Genomic DNA, 24,812 nt, shown 5'->3' on the forward strand with positions numbered 1-24,812 from the left:
CCATTTTTGTTTCATCCACACTCCATCCCATTCCCACCTCACTTTATTATTCTTTTAGTCTTTTGTGTGTGTGTGGAGGTAAGATGTACAGTGAAAGGCACAAATCTCAATTCTACAGTTTTGGCAAATAAACATGCCCATATAACCTTCACCCCTTTAAGAATAGAATGTTTCCAACACCCCCAGAAAACTCCTTCCTGTTCATTCTCAGGCAATTTTTTCCTTCCCCTGAGGCAACCACTGTTCTGGTTTTTTCACCATAGGTTCATCTTGGCTGAAATCATCCCACGTGTATTGTTTTCTGTCCAGCTTGCCTCCCTCGGCACGAGGTTGATGAGACTCACCCAGCATGTGTGTGTCAGCGTTTGCTCCTTGGCACGGCTGAGGGCGTTCTGCTCTGTGGATGCCCCTCAGTGCGCTCATCTTCCTCCTGGGGACTTGCAGGTCATCTCCTGCGAACATTCTTGTACAAAAGCTTTTTGTATGCTGTTTGATTCCTTTATTAGCATTTAAGTGACACACATTTTGCACTTTTTAGTGGTTGTTCCAGATTACAATATACATCTTTAACATATCACAGCCTACCTAGACTTAATAGTGCACCAATTTAATCAATGTAAAATATAGAAGCCTTGCTACAGAACAGTTCCACTTAACTCTGTCTGACCTTTGTGCTATTGTTTTCATAAATTTTACATCTACCCATGTTATAAATCCCACAATACAGTGTTATAATTTTTGCTTTAAATAGTCATAGGACTTTTAAATAAATTAAGAGAAAAAAGTTAAGTATTTGGAGGTAGATGCTTTGAGGTTCTGCAAATGTACTGTTTCTTCTTTAAGTTTCACCCACAGTTTTTGCATTCACCAGTCAGTCTTGCCCACAGTAATTATTACTGTGGTGTTCTAGTGGCAATTTTCTATTTCATGCTATCCAGCTGCAGTTATTATTTGGAATTCTGTGAGGAAGATTCCCCTCCTCCCTCTCCCTTCCTTCTTCCTCTCTTTTTCTCTTTCTTTCATTCTTTTTTTCCCCCTTTTTTCTTTCTTTCTTATTTAATCTTTTTTATATCAGTATAGACTCATGGATATTTATTTTATTCTCTGGGTAATAATCCAATGCTACCATTATTTATTTTGTTGCTCACAGTTTTCCAACTTGAGCCATTGGGAAGTCTTTCAGATTGATTGCTTTTGACACATCTCATCATTTTCTGTGTGTTTTTTTTAAAGCACTTTCAGACTTCCTGGCACTACAAGATGCTCCAGGCTTATCTTGTATTTTCCATCTCCAGCCCCAGAAGTACCCATTTCTCCAAGAAAACCTGCTTATTTTTATTGGAAAATGATATTTAGAAACCAAGATCTAGGAGCTAGGTGTGCTCATTGATACTAGGGTGTCACTGCTTCTAGACCCTCTCAGCAGAGCTTGGAAATGTATGTATGAATATAAACTCAGGTATACACATCTATCAATCGATCTATCAGTCTATATATCAATCTGTCTATCTGGATAGATATATTAAAAGAGACATGGATTCATACTGATAATTCCAACTCCAATCCAGCACCACAGAGTTTATTCTAGCATTCTCCTTTTGCTTATTTGTAACTTCTTTCACCAACAGTGAGAAACTTAACTCCAGTTAGCTACAATATATTTACTAATGTGTCAACTACTTTCAGAATTGCTAATCCATACCCTTATGAAAAACAAATTTACCACCTAGAGTACAGTGTTTGTGTAGAGTACATTAGTTTTACAGTATCCCGTCAAAACATTGTCTTCCACAGTTACTCAGGTCAGGACCTTTCATCTCCACACCTTCAGTGTGGTTATGTCACATGCTTATAATACAGTGAGATTCATTTGTCACTTCATTCCATCTGAGTTCCCTAGCATCCTGATTGATTTTTAAAATTTGCAGAGTAAAATTCACTCTTTGTGGTGTACAGTTCTATGGGTTTTGACAAATTTATGGTCGTATATCCACCCCCACAGTACCATTCAGAGCTGTTTTATTCACCCCCAAATTTCTCTCATGCTGTCACTTTGTAGTCAACCCCTTCCCCCACTCCATCCCTTGGCAACCACTGATCATTTTCCATCCCTGTATTTCTGCCTTTGCTAGAATGTCATATAAATGGAATCATATACTATATAGCCTTTTGAATCTGGCTTCCTTCCCTTAGAGAAATGCATCCAAGATTCATCCATGTTGTTGTGTGAATTAAGAGTTTATCCTTTTTATTGCCAAGTAGTATTCTAATGTACCAATGCACCACAGTTTCTTTCTCCATACACCTTATGAAGGACATTTAGTTTGTTTCCATCTTTGACAATTACGAATAAAATGGCTATGAAGATTCACACAAGGATTTTTCCTTAAACATTAGTTTTCAATTTGTTTCACTAAATACCTAGGTGTGGGATATCTGTGTCATATAATAAGTATATGTTTAACTTTATAAGAACCTGCTAAACTGTTGTCTGAATGCAACTATCATCTTGCATTCCCAGTTCTAGTTGCTCCTAGTCCTCACCAGCACTTTGTAGTTGCAATTTTATTGGTATTTGCAATTTTATTTTTTTATTTTAGCCATCTAATTGGTGTGTGATATCTTGTTGTGGCTTCTGCTTCCTTTATGAAAGTGAGTTCTGCTAAATATAGGATCCTGTGTTGACTTTTGGGTTTTCTTTCTGTACTTGAAAGATGTGAATTTGTTGTTGATTTGTCTATTTTTTTTTTTTTATAATATATCATCCTTCATTCACGTTATTTCTCCTTCTATGTAATGTCTTCCCTGGTATGTATGTATTTCCCTGAATGCTTTCAGGATTTTCTTTTTATCTTTGGATTTTAGCAGCTTGACTATCATGTGCCGAGGTATGGTTTTATTTTGTATTTTATTTTGTGGGTTTGTTGACTTTCTTAGATCTAAAATTTTAGATTTTCCACCAAATTTTGGAAGTTTTATGTTATTACTTATTGATTTGCCTTTCTGTCTCATTTAATTTTTCTGTCATTCCTCTCTCTGCTGGGGACTCAATCATCTCACAGGTTGTAAGGCTCTCTTCATTTTCCTTCAAAAATTTTACATTCTTTTCTTCAGACTGGATAATTTCTATTGCTCTGTCTTCATGTTTCTTCTACTGTTTCTAATCTACTGGTAAACTCGAAAGTACTTTTTTTTTATTTCATCTTCCTATTTGGTTCGTTTTTATAATTCCCATTTCTCTGCTGAGTTTCCACATCTGTTCATTCATTATGAGAATATTTTTCTTTACCACCATTATCATCTTTATAAAAGCTAATTTCTTATCCTTGTCTGCTAATTGCAACAACTTGGGGATAGTTTCTACTGCCTGCTTTTGGTCATATATGGATTACATTTTCCTATTTCTTAAAATCTCATGCTTTTTTAAATTGTGTACTGGAAATCATGTATGATAGTTATAGAGACTTTGGATTCTATTGTATTCCTCTGAAGAGTGTTGTTATTTTTCTAGCAGGGAGTTAACTTGGCTGGACTGAAACTCCAATCCTATCTCCTTTACAGTGGGCATAGCTGAAATCTTCAATCAGATCTTTCATCTTCCAACTGCTGTTTTTACAATAGTCCCTCTGGGACCTACCCTGCATGTGTGTTGTTCAAAGATCTGCCAATTTGGTGTGTGGGGGGGGAGACTTTCATACATATTTTGAGATTTTCCTCTTAGTGGCTCCCTCCTTTCCAGAATTTCTCCCCTAACTTTCCAGCTACTCTGGCAGCCCCAAAATACATCCTCTAACATTACAAGTAAGACTGTAGTTTCTCCCCTGTCTGGGCCACGTACAGATTTTGGAATGCTTGAGTTAAAAGCCTCAAGCTTGCAAATATCTCCTGGTGCAATTCCCATCATTCAAGGGAAGACTTCCTCTCAGTTCTGCTTGCTTTGGAAGAGATTTATACATACACACATATACACATTTATTGTATGTGTATTACATATAGATACATGAGTCTATTTAAATATATATATATAAAGTATATATATATACTATATATATACAATATGTATATACTATAAATATATAAAATATTTTATGCAGATTTTATCACTGTTATCTGTGAGAGTGTTAGTTCAACAAGCTACTCCACCATTACTGGAAGCCAGACCTCGGTTTTGTTTCTTTTTTGGATTTTATATAAATGGAATTATAAAATACATAGCCTTTTGAATATAATTTCTTTTATGTATCATTATGGTTGTGATATTCATCCATGCTATTGCATGTAGCTAGTGTTCGTTCATTTGTTGAAAATAATTAATTATTTAATGGTCATAAAATATGCATAACATAAAATTGAGCATTTTAACCATTTTTATGTGTACAGTTCAGTGATATTCAATATATTCACATTATTGTGTAGCCATAACTTCCAACCATCCACAGAACTATTTTCACCTTGCACTGAAACTCTGTGCCCATTAAGCAACAACTCCCTGTTATCCCTCCCTCTTGCCCCTGGGAACCACCATTGTCCTCTCTATTCCTATGAATTTGACTTCTCTAAGTACCTTATATGAGTGGAATCATACAGTATTTTTCCTTTTGTGGCTGGCTTTATTTCACTTAGAATAAAGTCTTCAAGGTTCATCCATGTCATAGCATACGTCAGAATTCCTTCCTTTTTTTTTTTTTGTTTTTTGGTGAGGACTATCGGCCCTGAGTTAACATCTGCCAATCCTCCTCTTTTTGCTGAGGAAGACTGGCCATGGACTAACATCCATGTCCATCTTCCTCCACTTTATATGGGACGCCGCCACAGCATGGCTTGCCAAGCAGTGCATCAGTGCGTGTCCATTATCCGAACCGGTGAACCCCTGGCCACCGCAGCAGAGCACACGCACTTAACCGCCTGCACAACCGGGCCGGACCCAGAATTCCTTCCTTTTTAAGGGTGATTGGTATTCCATTATATTATAAACCACATTTTTTTTTTTTGTCAATTCATCCTTTGATGGACACCTGGCTTACTTCAAGCTTCTGGTTATTTTGAGTAATGCTGTTAAGAACACGGGTGTACATATATGTCTTTATACCTCTGCATTCACTTCTTTTGGATGTATACCCATAAATGGTGTTCGAGATTCATTTTTTCACATGTGGGAGGGTTCCCCACACCTCCAACAAGAAATACTTGGAATGGCAGCTGGTCGTCAGATAATTCAACTCAATTTGATGCTGTCAACCCAGAGATACATCCGATTCCACAGGTTGAGGGCTCAGTCCTATAAGACTGCACACCCACCCAACCTCACTTCAACTTCATATGTTAGTTAGAAGCCCAGGCTGTTTCCTGTACTTCTGACTGACTGGCTGTAAACCAGAGCTTCCCACAACCTCCTCCTTGGGTTTGATTAATTTGCTAGAGTGGCTCACAAAACTCAGAGAAACATTTACTAGATCACTAGTTTATTATACAAGGATATAACTCAAGAACAGCCTGATGGAAGTGGTGCATAGGGAAAGATGTGTGAGAAGGGACACAGAGCTTTCATGCAATCTCCAGATGCACCACTCTCCAAGCACTCCTTGTTATTGGCAACCTGGAAGCTCTCTGAACCTCCTTCTATTGGGATTTTTATGGAGGCACCCTCATGTAGGCATGATCAATTATTAACTCAGTTTCCAGCCCCTCTCCCTTCTCTGGAGGATAAGGGGTAGGGCTAAAAATTCCAAGCTTCTAATGAGGGCTTGGTCTTTCTGGTGACCAGCCCCCATCCAAGAGCCCACCCAAAGTTGCCTCAATAGAACAAAAGATTCTCCTAGTGTTCTTATCACTTAGGAAATTACAAGAATTTTAAGAGCTCTGTGTCAGGGAATGGGTCAAAGACAAATATTAGAACAAGAGATGCTCTTAGTGTTCTTATTGTTTGGGAAAGTAAAAGGTTTTCAGTAGCTCTGTGCCAGGAATTGGAGGCAGACACCAATAAATATATTTTCTATTATTTCAGAACCCATAAGTGGAAATTCTAGATCATATGGTAATTCTATTTTTAATTTTTGAAGGAACTGCCATACTGTTTTCCAGTTTTATATTCTCACCATCAAAGTATAAGGGTTCCAATTTCTCAACATCCTTACCAACACATGTTATTTTCTTATTTTGTGATAGTAACTATCCTAATGGGTGTGAAGAGGTATCTCATTGTGGTTTTATTTTTGTATTTTCCTGATACTTTGTGATGTTGAGCATCTTTTCATGTGTTTATTGGCCATTTTATATCTTCTTTGGAGAAATGTGTATTCAAGTCCTTTGTGCATTTTTAAATTGGTTTTTTTTTATTGTTGAGTTATAGGAGTTCTTTATATATTCTAGTTATTAATCCCTTATCAGATATGTGATTTGCAAATATTTTCAGCCATTCTGTGTGTTGCCTTTTTACTCTGTTGATTTTATCTTGTGATACAGAAAACCTTTGCATTTTAATGAAGTCCAATTTGTTTTTTTGTTGTTGTTGCTTATGTCTTTGGTGTCATATTAAAGAAATCATTGTTGGCAATGGCATTTGGACCCAATGACATGCAGCTTTTTCTCTCTGTTTTCTTCTAAAGATTTTATAGCTTAAACTCTAACATTTATATCTTTGATCCATTTTGAGTTAATTTTTAGATATCGTGTGAGATAAGGGTCCAATCTCATTCTTTTGCATGTGGGTATCCAGTTTTCCCAGCACCATTTGTTGAAAAACTTATCCTTTCTCCAATGAATAGTCTTTGCACTCTTGTCAAAAATCATTTGACTGTATATGCAAAGGTTTATTTCAGGGCTCTCTATACTACTTCGTTAGTATATTGTGTTTATTTATGCCAGTACTACACTGTTTTGATTACTTTGTAGTAAGTTTTGAAATCAGAAAGTGCGAGTTCTCCAAATTTGTTCTTCTTTTTCTAGATTGTTTTGTCTATTCAGGGTCCCTTGAGAGTCCATATGAATTTTAGGATAGATTTTTCTATTTTTGTAAAAAACATCATTGGAATTTTTACCTCCTTGTGTAAGTTGATTCTTAAGTATTTTACTCTTTCTGATGCTATTGTAAATAAAAATATAATGATTGTAAATTTCTTTTTCAGATTACTTATTATTAATGTATAGAAGAACAACTAATTTTTTCATGTTGATTTTGTGTTCCACTAGTCTGCAGAATTTATTAGTTCTAACAATTTTTTGTGGAATTTTTAGGGGTTTCAACGTATAAGATATTATTTGTAAACAAATATAATATTACTTCTTCCTTTCCAATTTGGATGTTATTTCTTTTTTTATCTTGCCTAATTGCTTTGGCTAGATCTTCTAATATCATGTTGAATAGAAGTGGTGAAAGTGGGCATTCTTGCCTTTTTCCTGATCTTAGAGAAAAAGCTTTCAGTCTTTCGCCCATGAGTTCGATGTTATCTGTGGATTTCTATATATGGCTTTTATTGTGTTGAAGTAACTTCCTTTTACTCTGAGGGTTTTTTAGTGTTTTTAACATGAAAGCATGTTTACTTTTGTCAAACATTTTTTCTGCATCCATCGAGATGATCAGGTGTTTTTTTCCTTCATTCTGTTAATGTGGTTTATTACATTGATTCATTTTCATATATTGAAACATCCTTGCATTCCAGGAATAAATCTCACTTCAAAATGATGTATAATCCTTTCAATATGCTGCTGAATTTGGTTTGTTAATGTTTTATTGAGGATTTTTGTATCACTATTCATCAAAGATATTGATATGTAGTTTTCTTTTCTCTTAGTGTCTTTGGCTTTGATATCAGGGTAGTGCTAACACCCTTGGGTGACTTTAGAAGCATTCTCTCTTCTTCAACTTTTTGGCATAGTTTGAAAAGGATTGGTGTTAGTGAATTAAAAGAAAGTCTTTGGGCCCAGAAATAAATTCAACATAAAGTAATATAAATAAATATTTTTTTAATGTGAAAAATTTTTTTCCTAAAAAAAATTAAAAATTAAGCAAGAACATCACTTATCACTTTATTTCTAAAAAGATTTTTTAACCTAATAGTAAGCATAAACAAATCGTTAGAATTAAAATGACTCAAGTGTTAATTTTCTTCATTGCAAATTTTCTGACAGGAGTATATGATGCCATCATGTATGACATCTTTTACGAAAAAATGGTCATTTTTTTGTAGTATTTGAGAACACTATGAATTTTCCCAGTGGCCTCTGACAATACTCTGATATGCAAAGTTATCTTTTCAACATGTCATATCATCATCCTTACCAAATTAACAAACTCTGTCAGGTGGTAATTAATCAACTACTTTTCATATGATTCAGGTTCTCTGCCATCAACTTCCCTAACCAACCAGGAAATTCTACAACTTCTGCAAGATTAAGAATTTCAGCTTACACTGTATTTGTCTCATATTGTTTAAAACATCCAAAAATCATTGATAAACTGACCCTGCCCAAACGAATGCATGGTGAATTATAAAAGATGGTCTCTGTTAAGTGGGGAGGGATTTCAGGTTGAACTTAATTTTATAAGTGGTCAATTTATGACAATGTATTGTTCTGTTATGTATTTCACTTTTTTAAAAAGAGTGATAGGGCCGGCCCCGTGGCTCAGCGGTTAAGTGCGCGCGCTCCACTGGTGGCGGCCCGGGTTTGGATCCCGGGCGCGCGCCAACGCACCGCTTCTCCGGCCATGCTGAGGCCGCGTCCCACGTGCAGCGACTAGAGGGATGTGCGGCTATGACATACAACTATCTACTGGGTCTTTGGGGGGAAAAATAAATAAATAAAATTATAAAAAAAAAGAGTGATAGTTGAGGCCACTTAGATAATCAAAAGTTGAGAAAATAAGGAACTGATATACTCTGTAAGCTTCAAATATTTTCAAGCATAAGATACAATAAGAACTAAAACTAACAAAATGGTAGAGGAGATAGAGATAAGAGGATGAAATTGCAAAACTGAATCTATGATAATATCACAATGGCTAGCGTTGCGGTGCCAAGAAGGTGGTGATGTCAAAGAATTCGTAAAGATGATAATAAACAGACTGCAAAGAAAAAGACTAAAATTTTTATAGAGAGAATTTTACAGCCATATTACAGATAGAGAACAGGGAAGAGAAGTTCGATTAAGACACAATCTGCTTCTTAAATTACTTCCACTGTAGAGAACAAAAAATCAATTTGCTGAAATATTTATTCCCCTCTATGACCCTATCTTTATCTGCAAAATCTCAGCCCTGGATCAATGTCACAATCCTCCTTTTCCATACTTGTGGAACAGAGCAATTAAGCTCATCTGAAACCTCAACTGCCCCACCTGTGAAATAAGGCCGGCCATCCATTCTCACAGAGAAGCCAACTGGAGGTAGGATTTTTGCTTCTGAATTCAGCTAAACATCTTCAAAGAATTGTATCTGGCCTTCCTTATCCAGGGCTATCAGTGAAGGGCTGGCTGGCTTTCAGAGAAGAGCAATTCACAGTCAGCTGAGACATTTTCTGTTGAGGTCTCTAGAGAAGGCTGGCAGGTTTGTCAGTAAGAGTTGATTTCTATACAGGTTATAATTTTTATTTATTCAGAGATTAATAAAGAAATTTACATGGTAAGTATTACTTGTTATAAAGAACAAATGTTGTCTATTCTCTGGTCATTTAAGCAAAATACTCCTCTCAGGGCCCACCCATGGACAAAGCCCAGATTTAATCTCCAACTGTCTGCCAGGCACTCTGTGGTCCGTGGGAAGCCCTCAAGTTGGCAGCCTCTTCCCTTGTGTGTTGTGCTGGTGTTTAATCTTCCATGTCTTCAGGGTGCAACTAGACAGAGGCCTATCAGATCCTCAAGGGACTTGACATTGGAGAAATGTACTTTTCATTATCTTTAGATTTCTACGCTTTTCAAAAAGACTTTCAGCATTTCCAGTAATTGTGCAGCAGTTTACCCAACACTAAGGTTCTCACTATTGAAAATTAAAATAAATAAATTTTGTAAAGCAAAAAAATGATCTTTGCAATTTTGTACAGAATCTATGTAATGGGTGCATCCTTATAAATGGAGGAAAGATAACAAATTTAACTATTTTGGTTAGTTAACACAGTAAGTAATATACTTTATATATTATCAATTTTGAGATTATTTGTATTTAAAAATACTGCTTCAAACCCCTAAATCATTGTAAGTGGTAGAGTCTGCCATCTGCTTTGGCTGAACAGTTATATACAACAAGTCAGACAAAATTCCTCCATTCCTGTATAATCTTGTATGTGGGTGGTAATGGTTAGTTCTTATAGATTGTTCAAACACGTGCATATCACAAAACACAAGTGGCCATTAAAAATTAAAATATTCACCAAATACAAGGTTATCTGGTTCCCAGAAAAAGAAAATATTACTGTAACATTAAGGCTAAAACTGTCAAAAAGGAAGCCAAGATACACTCAAGTCAAGCTTTTGCTGAAAAGTTAATTGTCTCATCTTTGAAACTTTATCATGTTTATTGTGTAAGCAAGATACTTTCAGAGCTTAGAATATAGAAAGTCAGTATTGGTAAGTCAACATTGTGATCATTTATTTTGTAAATGTTAATGTGAGAGATGTAATTCATTTTCTACTATATTAGGATTATCAAGTTCCGCTAAATCTAAGGCCACGTTACTGGCAAGTTGGGATACCTCTAGACATCTGAAAAATATGAGTCCTACACAGAAGCTTATACATTCTCTATTCATCAGGTTCTAAATTCTAAAAGCTTCTAAGGTTTTGGAAAAAACTAATGGCATTCCAAATTGACAGTAGGGCATACATGATCCTATAGGAAGAGAAATTCAGATTTTGTTTTTTTTTAAATTTTATTTATTTATTCATTTTTCCCCCAAAGCCCAAGTAGATAGTTGTATATCATAGCTGCACATCCTTCCAGTTGCTGCATGTGGGAAGCAGCATCAGCATGGCCGGACAAGTGGTGTGTCAGTGTGCACCTGGGATCAGAACCTGGGCCACCAGCAGCAGAACATGTGCACTTAACTGCTAAGACACGGGGCCGGCCCAAAAATCCAGATTTTAAATAGAGGAGATTGTGCACAAAAATAAAGTATGTATTCAAGTCTGAAAGGGGATTTCAAGAAGGAAGGGGCTCTCAGAACATGTGGTAAGTGGTAAATAACTTACCAAGGGCTCTCTAAAGGAGAACATATTGTGAACAAAACAGCTTCACAGGCAGAGAGCTAAAATGGCATCTCTGGAACCCTTAAAATGAAACAGACGCTAAACTATTTTTTCCTAAAACTTAAAATGTGTCTTATCCTCCAAACAAATACCACCTCCCTGCCTTGCGGCTTACCTGGGCATGGTGACGTGTTGGAATCATTTCTTTAATTCCCTGGCTCTTAAACTTGATGGGCACCAGAAGCACTGGGAGGCCTTGTTGAAACCCAGATTGCCAGGCCCCACCCCAGAGTTTCCAGTTCAGCAGGTCTGCAGCAGCACCTGAGAATTTGCATTTCTACCCAGTTCCCAGGTGATGCTGATGCTGCTGGTCCAGGGACCCCACTTTGAGAACCACAGCCTAACTTACACACTATATATGGTTACCAAATCCATTATTTCATCCTTTGGCTGCTACTTTTCATTTATCACATCAACACCTTAGCTCTGAATCTCCTCACCTAGCAATGAGAATACTTGGAGAGTTTCACAGCTGGTTCTCCTTTCCGGCTCAGTTCTCCCTCTTCCTCTCAATACTACATTCTCTTGCCAGGTAATTGTTCCTTAAACATCAGTTCATCAGAGTTCTTCTTTGCTCAAAAACTCATGGCTAGGGGCCAGCCCCGTGGCGTAGCAGTTAAGTGCTCACGCTCTGCTGCTGGCAGCCCAGGTTCGGATCCCAGATGCACACCAATGCACCGCTTGTCAGGCCATGCTGTGGCGGGGTCCCATATAAAATGGAGGAAGATAGGCACAGATGTTAACCCAGGGTCAGTCTTCCTCAGCAAAAAGAGGAGGATTGGCCATAGATGTTAGCTCAAGGCTGATCTTCCTCACCAAAAAAAAGAAAAAATTCATGGCTCTTATGGTGAGCACAAGACATTTTAAATTCTCTACTTGGCTCATAAGGTCTTTAATAGCCTTACTTGAATAGTAAAATGTGGACACCCTGTTCCCTACCTATCTACTATAAAGGCGTATGTGAGGATTACATAAGATACAGTCAGTTCTCATTATGCACAGTGTGACATTCTATAAATTCACTGTGAACACTGAATCAGTGAATATGACACACTGCTCCTACGGGAAATGCAGGGTTAGGTTCCTGCAAGCTTTAGTCACATTTTCTTCAACTGATCAATACATAACTTTGTTTTCTGTGTTTCTCTTTAAAGTCACCTTATTTAATATATATTGTTGATATATTAACATTGAACTCACACCAACAGCACTGTAACTCGTGACTGAAAGAAGCTTGTCTAACACACATACTTTCTCTGTAAAGGCACGTCACAGCCTCTTGCCCTGAGGAACACCAGGCAGCATTGCAGCACTACACATGGGGGACATATTAAACAGCAAAGTCACCAACACAAACCACAAAAAGATAAGAAATGGGGCACTAAATAGACTGCAAGAAGGACACTTGTTTACAGTATGGGCTGAAACAAGAGGGCAGAGCGTCACCTTGTTCCCCTCAGCTGGGAACATGCACGTCGAATGAATCAAATTTTTCAACACATTGTGCATATCTGCAAATGGACATGAAATCCCTGAGAGTGTTGATTTGGGGGCTGCCAGTTCATTTTAGCTAGTGGGCAAGTGTGCAAACCCGGAATCCACAAATAATGAGGATCAACTATATTATGAAAGCATCTTTTCAAAACCAGAGTATTGCTCAGAAATAAGAGCAATAATGATAACATAACAGCTAACATTTAAGTGCCTACTATGTGCCAGGAGCTCTTCTAAGCACTTTACATTAGTTAATGCATTTCAATCTCACTAAAACCCTATGAGACAGGAGTTATCTGTAGCCCCATTTTACAGATGAGGAAACTAACGCTCAGAGAGTAAATATTTTGCACAGATTCCCCAGTTAAAAGTGGAATAACTGGGATTGGTGCCCAGACAAACTAGTCCAAAGCCCACAGCCTCAACTACTATGGTAGGAATGTGAGCGAATTTTCTACCACTCCCCAAAAAGCCCCTTCTGCTCCACCAAGTGTGGTCTCCCACATACTTATTCACTCATCAAACATTTTCTGAGTGCCCCAAATGTGTCAGGTACTGTGTTTAGATACTGGAGGGACAAATAGAATGTCAATGCAAATAATCTATAACCAATATATAAATCAAAATTGGGTTGAGTTTATTATGAGCCAACCTTTGAGAACCATATAGCCCGGGGGAGTCCTTTCATGAAGAATGGGAGCACTCCAAAGAAGTGGGGTGTACAGAGTGCTTATATACCATCAAAGAGTGTGTACCACATGTGATTGCAATGTCCCTTTTACAATAGCCACGACATTGACCTGTTGGCACGTTAATTGATGGACACAGTGGGTATCAGGTCTGCTGTCTCCATGGGCGTGGCTGTTGTCTCAAGTTGGGTGGTCACAAGATGAGCACAGCAATCAAATCCTAGCCTAGGGAGAAATGCTTATCCTTAAGGAAATGCCAATGTGAGGGAAGTTGCATTTACATCTTAAGGGCATTGTTCTTGTCTTTGGGACATGTTAATTGCTTAAAGTGGGTATATAATGGATGAACAGAGGCTACAGGCCCCTTTTGGAAAAAAAAAAAAGGTCAAGCCCAAATAGTTTTACACCAAATTGTTTCCTCATGTGCTCCAATATATCCTATCACTGGCCATTTATTTATCATTTTCCCCCTTTTGATGTATAATCTTTCAATAGAAAGCATTGATGATCAAAATATTGTCCCTCAGAGCCAGGGTGGTTCCTGGATGCCCTGGGTCTATCATGTCCCTCAGTGCCAGGCTTTTATCTCGTCTATTTGCCCAGTTGTTCACGTTGGGTGGAATTAGTTGGATATTGTGGACAAGCAAAGATGTATATATATATATATATATATATATATATATATATATATATATATACAGAGGAAGCATTTCATGGGTTTTGGATTACTTTTAGGTTGTTGCACAAACATTGTATATGCACTTTTTTAAAATATTTTTTATATTTTATATTATATTTATTTTTATTTTATATTAAAAAAATATATATTTTTAAATATATATAGCCCCTTATGTTACATCGTGCACAATTATAGAACAAGTACGGTAACAATGATAATAATTAAACATTTTTTTAAAAGATTAGTTTAAAATGAGTTTTTAGGCATAGTCCTTATCAGAAAAGGAAATTTGTCCAGGGTTATAAGATTGATTGGCCATCTCAAGTCACTGAGCCACCATTACTCTAGTTTGCATGCCAGTCTTACAACACTAAGTAAAGAAAACAATAATCAGTTTGAATATTATGATTAGTACAAGAATTCCAAGAAGTAATAGAAATAGGAATTGCAATCCAGTTAGAAAAAGGGAACGAATACCAGGAGGGAGCCAACCAAACAAATCAAGGCTGGGTATAGGATCGCTTAAAGCATTCACCTGTTTTTTCATGTGCTTTAGTAGAGATGACACATTGGAAGACTCGTCAGGTATAAACATACAGCATTCAGTTTGAATGATCACACGTGTACCACCTTGGGTTGCTGTAAGAATATCTAAGGCCATTCTATTTTGAAGGACGGCTTTTCTCATTAAAGACATTTCAGTATTCAAGAAAGCTATTCTTGCCTGACTATCGTTAAGGGCTTGTTGAGTAAATTTTGTCAGAGCCTCTACATGTGATATGACGTCTTCCAGCCCCAAGGAAGGAGCAAATATAGCTGCTAGGTGGTCATACCAGTGGAACACTGAATGAGCCCATCTGGCCTTAAGGAAAGGCAGATTGGCCACAGATATTAGCTCTGGTCGAATCTTTCCCTGTATCCAAGAGAAGCCAAGAGTGCAGCGCCCTAGCCATCCTGGTGGCAGCCAAGGCTAGAGATTTGTTCCACATAACCATTGAGTTCCATTAGGAGCCATCCAATAGACGCCTGGTCTTCGAGACCAGTCTGTTCCAAACCAATCACTTTTTTTATGTATAATAGTATTCTGACATTACTCGGGGGATATCCAGCCCATCTTTAGAGTGTAATTTGGTAGATTTTGTTTGGAATGATTTCTCTGTTCCCAACATAAAGGTGCTGGTATGTTTAAAGATCCATGGCTAGGAGTAAGCCAAACATACCCATCCAAATTTGTGTGAAACCTTCCATAGTTTTTACTGTAATGTCTGGTTTCTTTTGTTTATCTGCAATTTGTTGGGATAATTGGATGGTTTGAGTAACAGAAAAAGAATAACCGTGTCCTGTATTATTAATAGTATGGGCTATTGACCATGTTTCAGGATCATAATTAGTAATATCAGATGAACTGTGAACATTAGAACTAGATCTTTCTATCACAATAAATTGCTTTAGAGCTTTCCAATCTGTGCCTCGAAAGGGAAAGACTCACCAAGGCAACCCAGAGGTGTTAGAAAGCGGAAGTTGGCCACATAGCCAACAATTGGACTGATTTTTGTGTGTAGCAAAGAAATGTCCCCATTGCAGAAAAACATTGCCATCAGAGGTCCATTCAGATGTAGACTGGAAAAACAAAGCATTAGGGAAACCTTGAATGGCATTTTTTTTTTGTAATCAACAAAAGGTTTTGTAATTATGTTCTGATCTATCTTATAAAGTTGAAGGGTAAAGCATTGGTGTAGGAAAATGGTAAGGCAATCTAGAAATTGATTATTTTGGCAATTACATAAAGCTTAAACACTACAAGGGTTTAAATGAGGAGATATAAGGTTAGGAATACGGGCCTGGTCCAGAGTCTCGGGACAGCTGTCTACAACAGATGTCATCTTCTTCTCATCATGGTTTGGAGATATTCGTCTTGTTCAGTCGAAGTTGGGTGTCAGAGACTGGAGTTGAAGTCCATTCAGGTGGAGAAGACTATGTTAAATGAGAAATGTGAATCCATGAGTCTACGCCTTTTAATTTTGCAGCACTTGGATTGGTTAAAAGCACCTGACATGGTCCTTTCCAACGGGGCTGCAAAGAGTCCTTTATCAGGTGTCTTTTCCAATAAAGAAAATCTCCAGGTTGTAATCCATGATCCTTAATGTCTTCGTCTCCCGGGAGCTTACTGTGAAAAGAATTAGCTACCAGTTTCTCATTTCTTTTAAGACCCTCAATGAGACCTTGACAATAATGTAAAATATCTCCTTTAAGTAAAGTTGGTTCATACATTTCTTCATCTAATTTCATAGGTCGTCCAGTTATTATTTCGAAAGGAGACAGTCGATATTTACCAAATGATGTAGATCTAAGACTGAGGAGCACTACCAGAAGAGCTTTTGGCCATGAGAGATTAAATGCTTCTGAAAGCTTTGCCAATTGAAGTTTGATCGTGCTATTAGTTCTTTCCACCAATCCTGAGGATTGGGGATGGTAAACGCAGTGGAAATGCTGCATTATTGGCCAAATATTACAAATAGATTTAATTATTTGTCCGGTGAAGTTACAAGTTCCCTTGTCACTATGTAACTCGGTAGGAATTCCTCAAGCAGGAATTATTCTCTCTAATAGTAATTTACCTACTGTTAGAGCCGTTGCTCTTCTGCAAGGAAGGGCCTCAACCCAATGTGAGAACATACAGATCATTACCAAGATGTATTTATATCCATGAGGTGGTGGCATTTAGACAAAGTCCAATTGCCATACCTCAAAGGGTCCCTTAGGAAGGGGAAAGTGACCTTGTGACCCATGAAGTGGTTTCCCTGGATTCTACTTTGGGCATATAACACAACGAATATAAGTTTTATGGGCTACTGTGGGAGAAAGTTTCCAAAAGTATTGTTTTCCCCATAAAATCATCTTTTCAGGTGCCCAGTGGGTTAGTTGGTGTATATGTTGGATCAGGGGCAATTGTGCTCCAACAGGTACTATGGGTTTCCTATTGGGCCCAAACCACATCTGTGAGGGGGTTCTAAAATTCCCCCTTTTGACTGCCATATCTGTTTTTCTTCTTCCGTGGCCACTTCTTGGGCCTGTAGAAGGAAGTCTTTTCCTGGGTTAGCAGAGTTACTAGGAAGCAGCAGGCATTCTCGAGGCTGGGTAGGGCAAGCCTTCAAGGCTGCTTGTGTAGCAGCTACATCAGCAAGCCGGTTTCCTTTAGCTTCCAAAGTATCAGATTTGGAATGCCCTAGTATTTTAATAATCGCTAGTTGTCTCGGTAGCTGTATAGAATGTAATAATTCTGCAACCTGTTTCTCCGTCTTTATAGGCTGATCTGAAGAGGTTAAAAACCCTCGTTGTTTCCACAGCATTCCAAAGTCATGTGCTACTCCAAAAGCACAATGGCTGTCAGTGTCGATATTTGCTACCTGGTCTCTGGCCAATTGACAAGCTCGAGTTAAAGCAATTGACTCGGCTTGCTGTGCTGACTTTATCTCTGGTAAATTATGTCTACTGAGGACGTTACTGCATATCCAGCCCGATAACACCCTTGTTCATCCTTTGAGTAAGATCCATCTGTAAACCAAATTAGATCAGCATTATCAATGGGAGTTTCTTGCAAATCATTCCTAGGAGTAAGTAGGTAATTAGTTAATAAATGTTGTAGTGGGCATCTTCTTCTTGTGATGCTGGAAGTAAAGTTGCAGGGTTAAGATTATTACACCGGGCTAAGGTAATATTAGGAGCAGAGAGCAACAGAGCTTCATAGGAGGCTAGTCAGCTGACAGAGTAATGCTGAGTGTGATGAGATTTTAGGAGAGATTAGACTGAGTGAGGAACATAGATAGTCAAAGGAGACCCCATCACTATTTCTTCAGTGGCCTTGCATAAGAGCGCTGCTGCTGAAATGGCTCTCATACAAGGCGGAAGCCCTTTTGCCACTGAGTCTAACTGCTGACTATAATACCCTATAGGTCGATGTCGACCTCCATGTTTTTGAGTTAAGATACCTAAAACATTTCCTTTATCTTCATGCACGAAGAGGAAAAATGGCAAGCTGTAATTAGGATGTCCTAAGGCTGGTGCTTGGGCCAAAACAGACTTAAAGGTAGTTACTGCCTTCTCTCCTTCTGGTGTCCATTCAATTACATCAGGCTGGTCAGACTTTAGTAATGTATATAAGGGCTGGGCAATAAGTGAAAAGTTAGGTACCCAGTTCCTGCAATATCCAGTTAGTCCTAGGAATCCTTAACTGTTTCTTTGTCTTAGGGAGAGAAAAAGCCAGGATTCCTTTAATCCTTTCAAAATCAATCAACAGTCCACCCTTAGATATCAAGTGTCCTAGATATTTTACAACAGGCAGGCAAAAATGCAATTTGTCCTTGGACACTTTATGCCCCTTAGATGCTAGCTGTTGCAACAGATAAATTGTGTCCTTCTCAGAATCCAACTTAGTGTTTGAACACAAGAGAAATCATCCACATATTGAATTAAAGTGGAGTCATTAGGGTATTCTATATTCACTAAATCAGCCTGGCGTATCCGGGAAAAATAAGTGGGCGTCTCAGTATAGCCCTGTGGCATAACTGTCTAGGTATCCTGACGATCTTCCCACGTGAAGGCAAAAAGATATTGACTATTATTTTCTACGGGAATGTTGAAGAAGGTACTGCATAAATCAGTGACTGAGAAATAGCGGCTGTTAGTTGGAATGGCCGAGAGCAAAGTGTGTGGGTTAGGAACCACAGGATGTCGGGGAATCACGATGTTATTTATAGCTCTCGGATCTTGAACAAATCTCCAGCCTTTCCCATTTGGCTTTTTACAGGCAAGATAGGTGTATTACAGGGACTAGTACAAGGAATTATAAGTCTCTTTTCAAGAAATCCTGAATGATAGGGTTTATCCCATTTAATGCCTCTGGTGTAAGTGGATATTGCCGAATATTAGATAGAGGCTTAGGGTTGTCAACAGTCACCTTAATAGGAGTGGCTGATTTAATTTTCCCAATATCCGAAGAGGATGATGACCATAATTCTCTAGGCACTTGTAATAACAGGTCATCAATTTTCTCTTTTATTTGAGTCATTGATTTCACAATCATCAACCTTTCAGCAATTACAGTCTGGTCAGCATCCCGATTTTCTGAATCTAGAATCATTTTGCCCTTTCGTGAAAAGGCAATATGGACGTTGTATGGTTCTAGAAGATCTCGTCCAATCAAATGAATTGGAGCACATTTAACCAGGAGAAACACATTTTTACTGTGATGGTTCTTAATTGAAAAATTATTGGTTCTGATTTAAAAACCTACATTGGAAAATTCGAAACCTCTACCATTTCAACTGCCGGTTTACTCCGAGGGAGAGGGCAATGAATAAGGGTAGGGTTGAGGACAGATAAGGTAGCCCCGGTATCTACAAGGACCTTTAAAGTTTCTCCTCCATTATTTATCTAATTTCCCCTAAGGCATTTGTGAGGAGGAGGGGAAATGCCCTCTCATAATCCTTGGAGCAGCCCTATTCCTGTGTTTTGTTGTCACCCCCTAAATCCCATTTGAGTTTATGGCAGTCTTGTTTGAAATGACCAGGATTTTTGCAATAGTAACAAAAACGGTGATTTCGTTTCTGGTCAGATTTTAAAAGGATGGCGTTTGTTGGGCCACGAAGCCGTTGTAGCTGTATACTCATAACCTTAGTGGCCTTTTTTTTCTGGAGGGTTTTAGATAGTTTATCTGTAATAGTGACAAGAGCACTAGTGTGCATTAAAGTCCAATCCAGTTCATGTCTCTTAACTAATTTTGCTAATTCCTCATCTAATCCTTCCAAGGAAATTGAATTGAAAATTGAATCATTTTAATGATCCTCAAAACATTCAGGAGCCGCCCCAGAGTGCTGTTTGAAGGCTCTCTCAAGCCTTTCGAAATAATCAAAGATAGAGTCCTCGGGTCTGTGCTTACATTGATGGACTTTAGCCCAATCTATCCTCCTGGGGAAAACTACTGGAATGGCTTTGTGTAAGTTTCGAGCAATATTCCTACACTCCTTAAGGTGGTGAGGCTCATGCTTATGGAAATCCTCCAGGGAGTCTCTCCAATCTGCCCCTTTTATCCATTCATTTGCTTTGTTCTCAGACACCAGCAAATGCTGGTGCATATGTTCTAACAATAAAATCAAATTCTTGAGCAAACTGTAAAGGATCTTGCAAAGGGCCTGGGAAGTCCTTCGTCAAATTCTTAAATTCAGTTCTAGTCCAAGGAGTATACACAAGAGCAGGCTCACCTCACCCAGTAACAGTTTTCTCCTTAAAGGCAGCCATTATAACTTTAGGACTTTCAGTATCTGCTCCCTGAGAGTTACTTCTTGTTTTCTCTAGGGGTGGAGGAGGAGGGGAAGGTGAAGGAGGAGGAGGAGGTGAAGGAGGAGGAGAAGGTGACGGAGGAGGAGTAGGTGAGGGAGGAGGAGGAGAGGAAGGAGGAGGAGGTGTGGGAGGAGAGAGAGGAGGAGGAGGTGAGGGAGGAGGAGGTGAGGGAGGAGGAGGAGGTGAGAGAGGAGGAGGTGAGGGAGGAGGAGGTGAGGGAGGAGGAGGTGAGGGAGGAGGAGGAGAAGGAGGAGGAGGTGAGGGAGGAGGAGGAGGAGAGGGAGGAAGAGGAGGTGAGGGAGGAGGAGGAGGTGAGGGAGGAGGAGGAGGTGAGGGAGGAGGAGGAGGAGAGGGAGGAGGAGGAGGTGAGGGAGGAGGAGGAGGTGAGGGAGGAGGAGGTGCAGTGGATAGATCAGGGTACGGAAGCTCAGAAAGGAAAGGATACACGGGTGCTGAGGGAGAAGGAGATGAGCTCTGAGGTGCTGAAAGCAGCGGTGGTGGAGGAGGTAGAGGAGGTGAAGGGGGTGGACAGCTTCTGACTTCTTATCTCTCTTTAATTCAGAAATATTCTCAGTCAGTTTATGGTTAGTCTCCTGTAGAGAGGTCATTTTATCATTATTACACTTTGAAGTCTCTAAATGCCAATCGTAATAATCTTCCCCTTCCTTTGTTTTGGTTTTATCGCCGGCTTTTTCAACATGGGCGCGCAAATACAGTAGTTTTCAGAGGTCAAACGTTCACCATTTTGGCCATTTACGACCTAAGTCATCCTTAGTTAACCTTTCCCATTTAGTTAAATACTTGCAAGCATTGTTTCCGTCTGCATTATACGGGAAACCAGCGGGAGTCCCCGTCGGGGGTTGTCCATCTGGAAGCCGGCAGGCTTTTGAAGCACGGTTTCCCATTTTTAGTTCTGTTTGTTCGTTTGTTTTTTCTAAAGTCTGAACAACTTCTCGAACTGTGTAGCGGGTCACAAGTGTGCTGCTTTGAGTGTTATTCCCTAAAGGAATGTCGTAATCACTGTCTTATTTGTCTAGGTTTCTCCCGCTGGCAGTCTAGGACCACTGTGGCAGTTCGGAGCTTGGGTGACCAACCCTCATGTGTGCATCCCCGGACGAAGCTATAATTAATTAACGTGAATGATAATGGAATGCCTTATAGGACGGCTACACATCGTGAGGTTCACCTCTGACACGCCTACTGAGGTTTTTCAGTCACCTGTAAAACGCCTTTTCAGCCGGGAGGAGCCATGTCTCTTTTCTTCATAGCTGAACAAGATCAGACTCTCATTTCTCTATCAAGCAGTTTTGTTCAGACCTTATAAACATAATTCTTTCCAATTTTAAAGCCAAATTAAAAGGACAACCAACCCAGTTTACTCCAAGCTTCCCCTAAAGTTCCTTGGCCTGGGAAATTCCCCCTAGGTTTTTCTCCACCTAGGAAATGTACTGGTACCCTTCAAAGCCTCTAGTCTTAATATCTTAAAACAGCTCAAATAAACTCTTGGACTATCAACTTAAAATAAAGAGGTCCAGGATTCAGGAGAACTCACCAGGGTCACCTGAAGAATGCAGTGATCCGGGCGGGGCTCAAAGTGCCCCTGCAGTACCAACTGTCGGTTCAGTGTAGATTCCAGGTGGTATCCGGTGGGTTTCTCTGAGATCCTGCCGCAATTACACCAAGAAATGTCGATGCAAATAACCCATAACCAATCTATAAATCAAAATTGGGGTGAGTTTCTTACAAGCCAACCTTTGAAGACCATATAACCCGGGAGAGTCCTTTCATGAAGAAATGGAGCACTCTGAAGAAGTGGGGTGTACACAGTGGTTATATACTATCAAAGAGCATGTATCACATGTGATTGCAATGTCCTTTTACAATAGCCGCGACATTGACCTGTGAGCACCTCAATTGATGGACACAGTGGGTATCAGGTCTGCTGTCTCCATGGGCGTGGCTGTTGTCTCGAGTTAGGTGGTCACAGGATGAGCACAGCAATCAAATCCTAGCCTAGGGAGAAATGCTTATCCTTAAGGAAATGCCAATGTGGGGGAAGTTGCATTTACATCTTAAGGGCATTGTTCTTGTCTTTGGGACATGTTAATTGCTTAAAGTGGATGTACAATGGATGAACAGAGGCTACAGGCCCCTTTTGGAAAAAAGTTATAAAAAAATAGGTCAGGCCCAATTAGGTTTACACCAAATGGCTTCCTCATATGCTCCAATGTATCCCACTGCATGCCATTTATTTATCAAGAAGAAGGATAGTCTCAGCTTGAAGGAGCTCACTGTCTATGAGACATGAATAAAACAACAGTTATGGAAAAGCAGATAAGTACAGGGTCCCAGAGTGGGGACATCAAAAGGTCTCTAGATGGAGACCTCTCAGGAAAAGTGTCCAAGAGGAAGGAACATTTGATATGAGTTTAGATTAAGAAATAGGAATTAAGTTGATTAAACAAGGGGTAGGAGTGCAGTAGACACACATAAAAAAGGCAGATATAAAGGATGCTAAAGCTTTCAGAATATGGGGGTATTTTTAAGGCTGGAACAAAGCGAACATGTAGGAAACAGTGGGTGATGAGGCTAAAGATGAGGACAGCAAGGGAAAGCCTGAGTGTCCAGCTCAGGAGTCTGAATGTTCTCTCCAATGCTCTGAGCAGTCATTGAAATAGTATAAGCAGATGTCACATTTAAACAAATTTAGATTCTAGAAGGTAACTCTGGAGGCATTGTGGAGGAAAGATTAGAAGAAATTAAGACTGGAAGTAAAGGGACCTGTTGGGAGATTAGGCAGTGATCCAGATAAGATAGGCCTTGGCTTAGGCGTGGGGTCTGCAGGTGGAAGAGGCCAGGAGGTGGGAAGCAGTGCTGGGCTCCTAGAGGAGGAAACTGAGCTCCCTCTCAGTCACGGGAAGACTGTGCCTGTCATGGCCTCCCCACCCCCATGCCCAAATGCCATGTTCCTTTCTACGTCTGTACCTTTCCTCTCTTTCCCCATCTGAAATCCTCACACTTTCTTCCCTCCACCTGCCCAAAAGTGGTCCCTTTGAGGACTTGATGTAGTCCACCTCTCCTAAGAAGCTGTCCTTAATTACAATTTCTCGATAACATTCCCATTTTTTTTAGGTTCTCTAATACAACATACACTAAATACCTTGGCAGAATCAAGTGACATCTTGCAAGCCATTTCATGTATGTGGAGGAGCTTGGAACCTTATAATTCTTTGTATTTCCTTCAATACCTACCACAAATACCTTGCACATATAGGTCATGCCTTTAGATTAGCTGCTTGAACCATTTGTCTTTCTCCGCAGGTCAACAGTGTTGCCCAGAACAAATGAATTTTACACCTTCTCAAACTCAATAGAGCCAAGATGGAACTTCATTCCCCCCGCAAGCCTTACTGCCCTAGATAAAAGCAAAAACAACTTGTGACATCTAATTCTTTCTCCACATTCTGATCTCAAATTGCAACTGTTTTCCAGATGCTAACTGGTTTTCATTCTTAAAACTGACAGAAAATTTTCTCATTATTTCCTTTTCTTTCTTTTTTTGTGAGGAAGATCAGCCCTGAGCTAACTTCTGATGCCAACCTTCCTCTTTTTGCTGAGGGAGAATGGCCCTGGATTAACATCTGTGCCCATCTCCCTCTAATTTATATGGGATGTTACCACAGCATGGTTTGACAAAGCGGTATGTCGGTGCGCACCAGGATCCGAACCTGTGAACCGGGGCTGTCACAGTGGAGCACGGGCACTTAACCGCTGTGCCACAGGGCTGGCCCCTCTCTTTATTTCTAAAGCTGAAATGTCTCAATCGTTCTCTGGGCTACTTGGAGTTTCCATAAAATGAAAATGGACATTCCAGAAAAATCCTTAACTTTCCAGAATAATCCTTAATATATTATGGTAAACACCTTGGCAAAATGTCACTGATTTTCAATGTCAGTGCCTCCACAAGGGTATCCTTGCATTGTCTCCCCTCCCAACCACCTCTCACTTTGCCCCTCCCCAGGCTTATGGGCTCAAAGTGTTTACTGAGCACTAAGAATGATCAGAGTCTGAGGGAGACTTCAAGGATGACTAAGCCATGTTTTCTGACCCCAACCAGCTCTATCCTCTCTCCTTTAACCTCTATTTTTCTTATTTTGGTTTCTACTTTAGTTGTTTACTTGTCTTGTGAATTGTTTTGTGGTTTATAATTACCATGTAAATTCATATTACTTTTTGCCTTAGAGTTTAGAAAGAACTCACATTAAACAAGGTTTTCCCCCAGCCCTTTGATGTGTCTAATACCTTCCTATGCAATTCAAGTGGCTTCTTGTTTTTACGTCTCCATCATTATTCCTTCAGAATTATGTTCACCCCAC

General features: G+C 39.3%; 1 long non-coding RNA gene across 1 annotated transcript in view; it reads left to right on the forward strand.

The window, feature by feature from the left end:
- The window catches only part of LOC131415042 (uncharacterized), a 135,902-nt gene that overhangs the window by 67,207 nt on the left and 43,883 nt on the right, over positions 1 to 24,812 (forward strand). The window lies entirely within an intron of this gene.

This window comes from Diceros bicornis, chromosome 15 (assembly GCF_020826845.1).
Source record: "Diceros bicornis minor isolate mBicDic1 chromosome 15, mDicBic1.mat.cur, whole genome shotgun sequence".
NCBI lineage: Eukaryota > Metazoa > Chordata > Mammalia > Perissodactyla > Rhinocerotidae > Diceros > Diceros bicornis.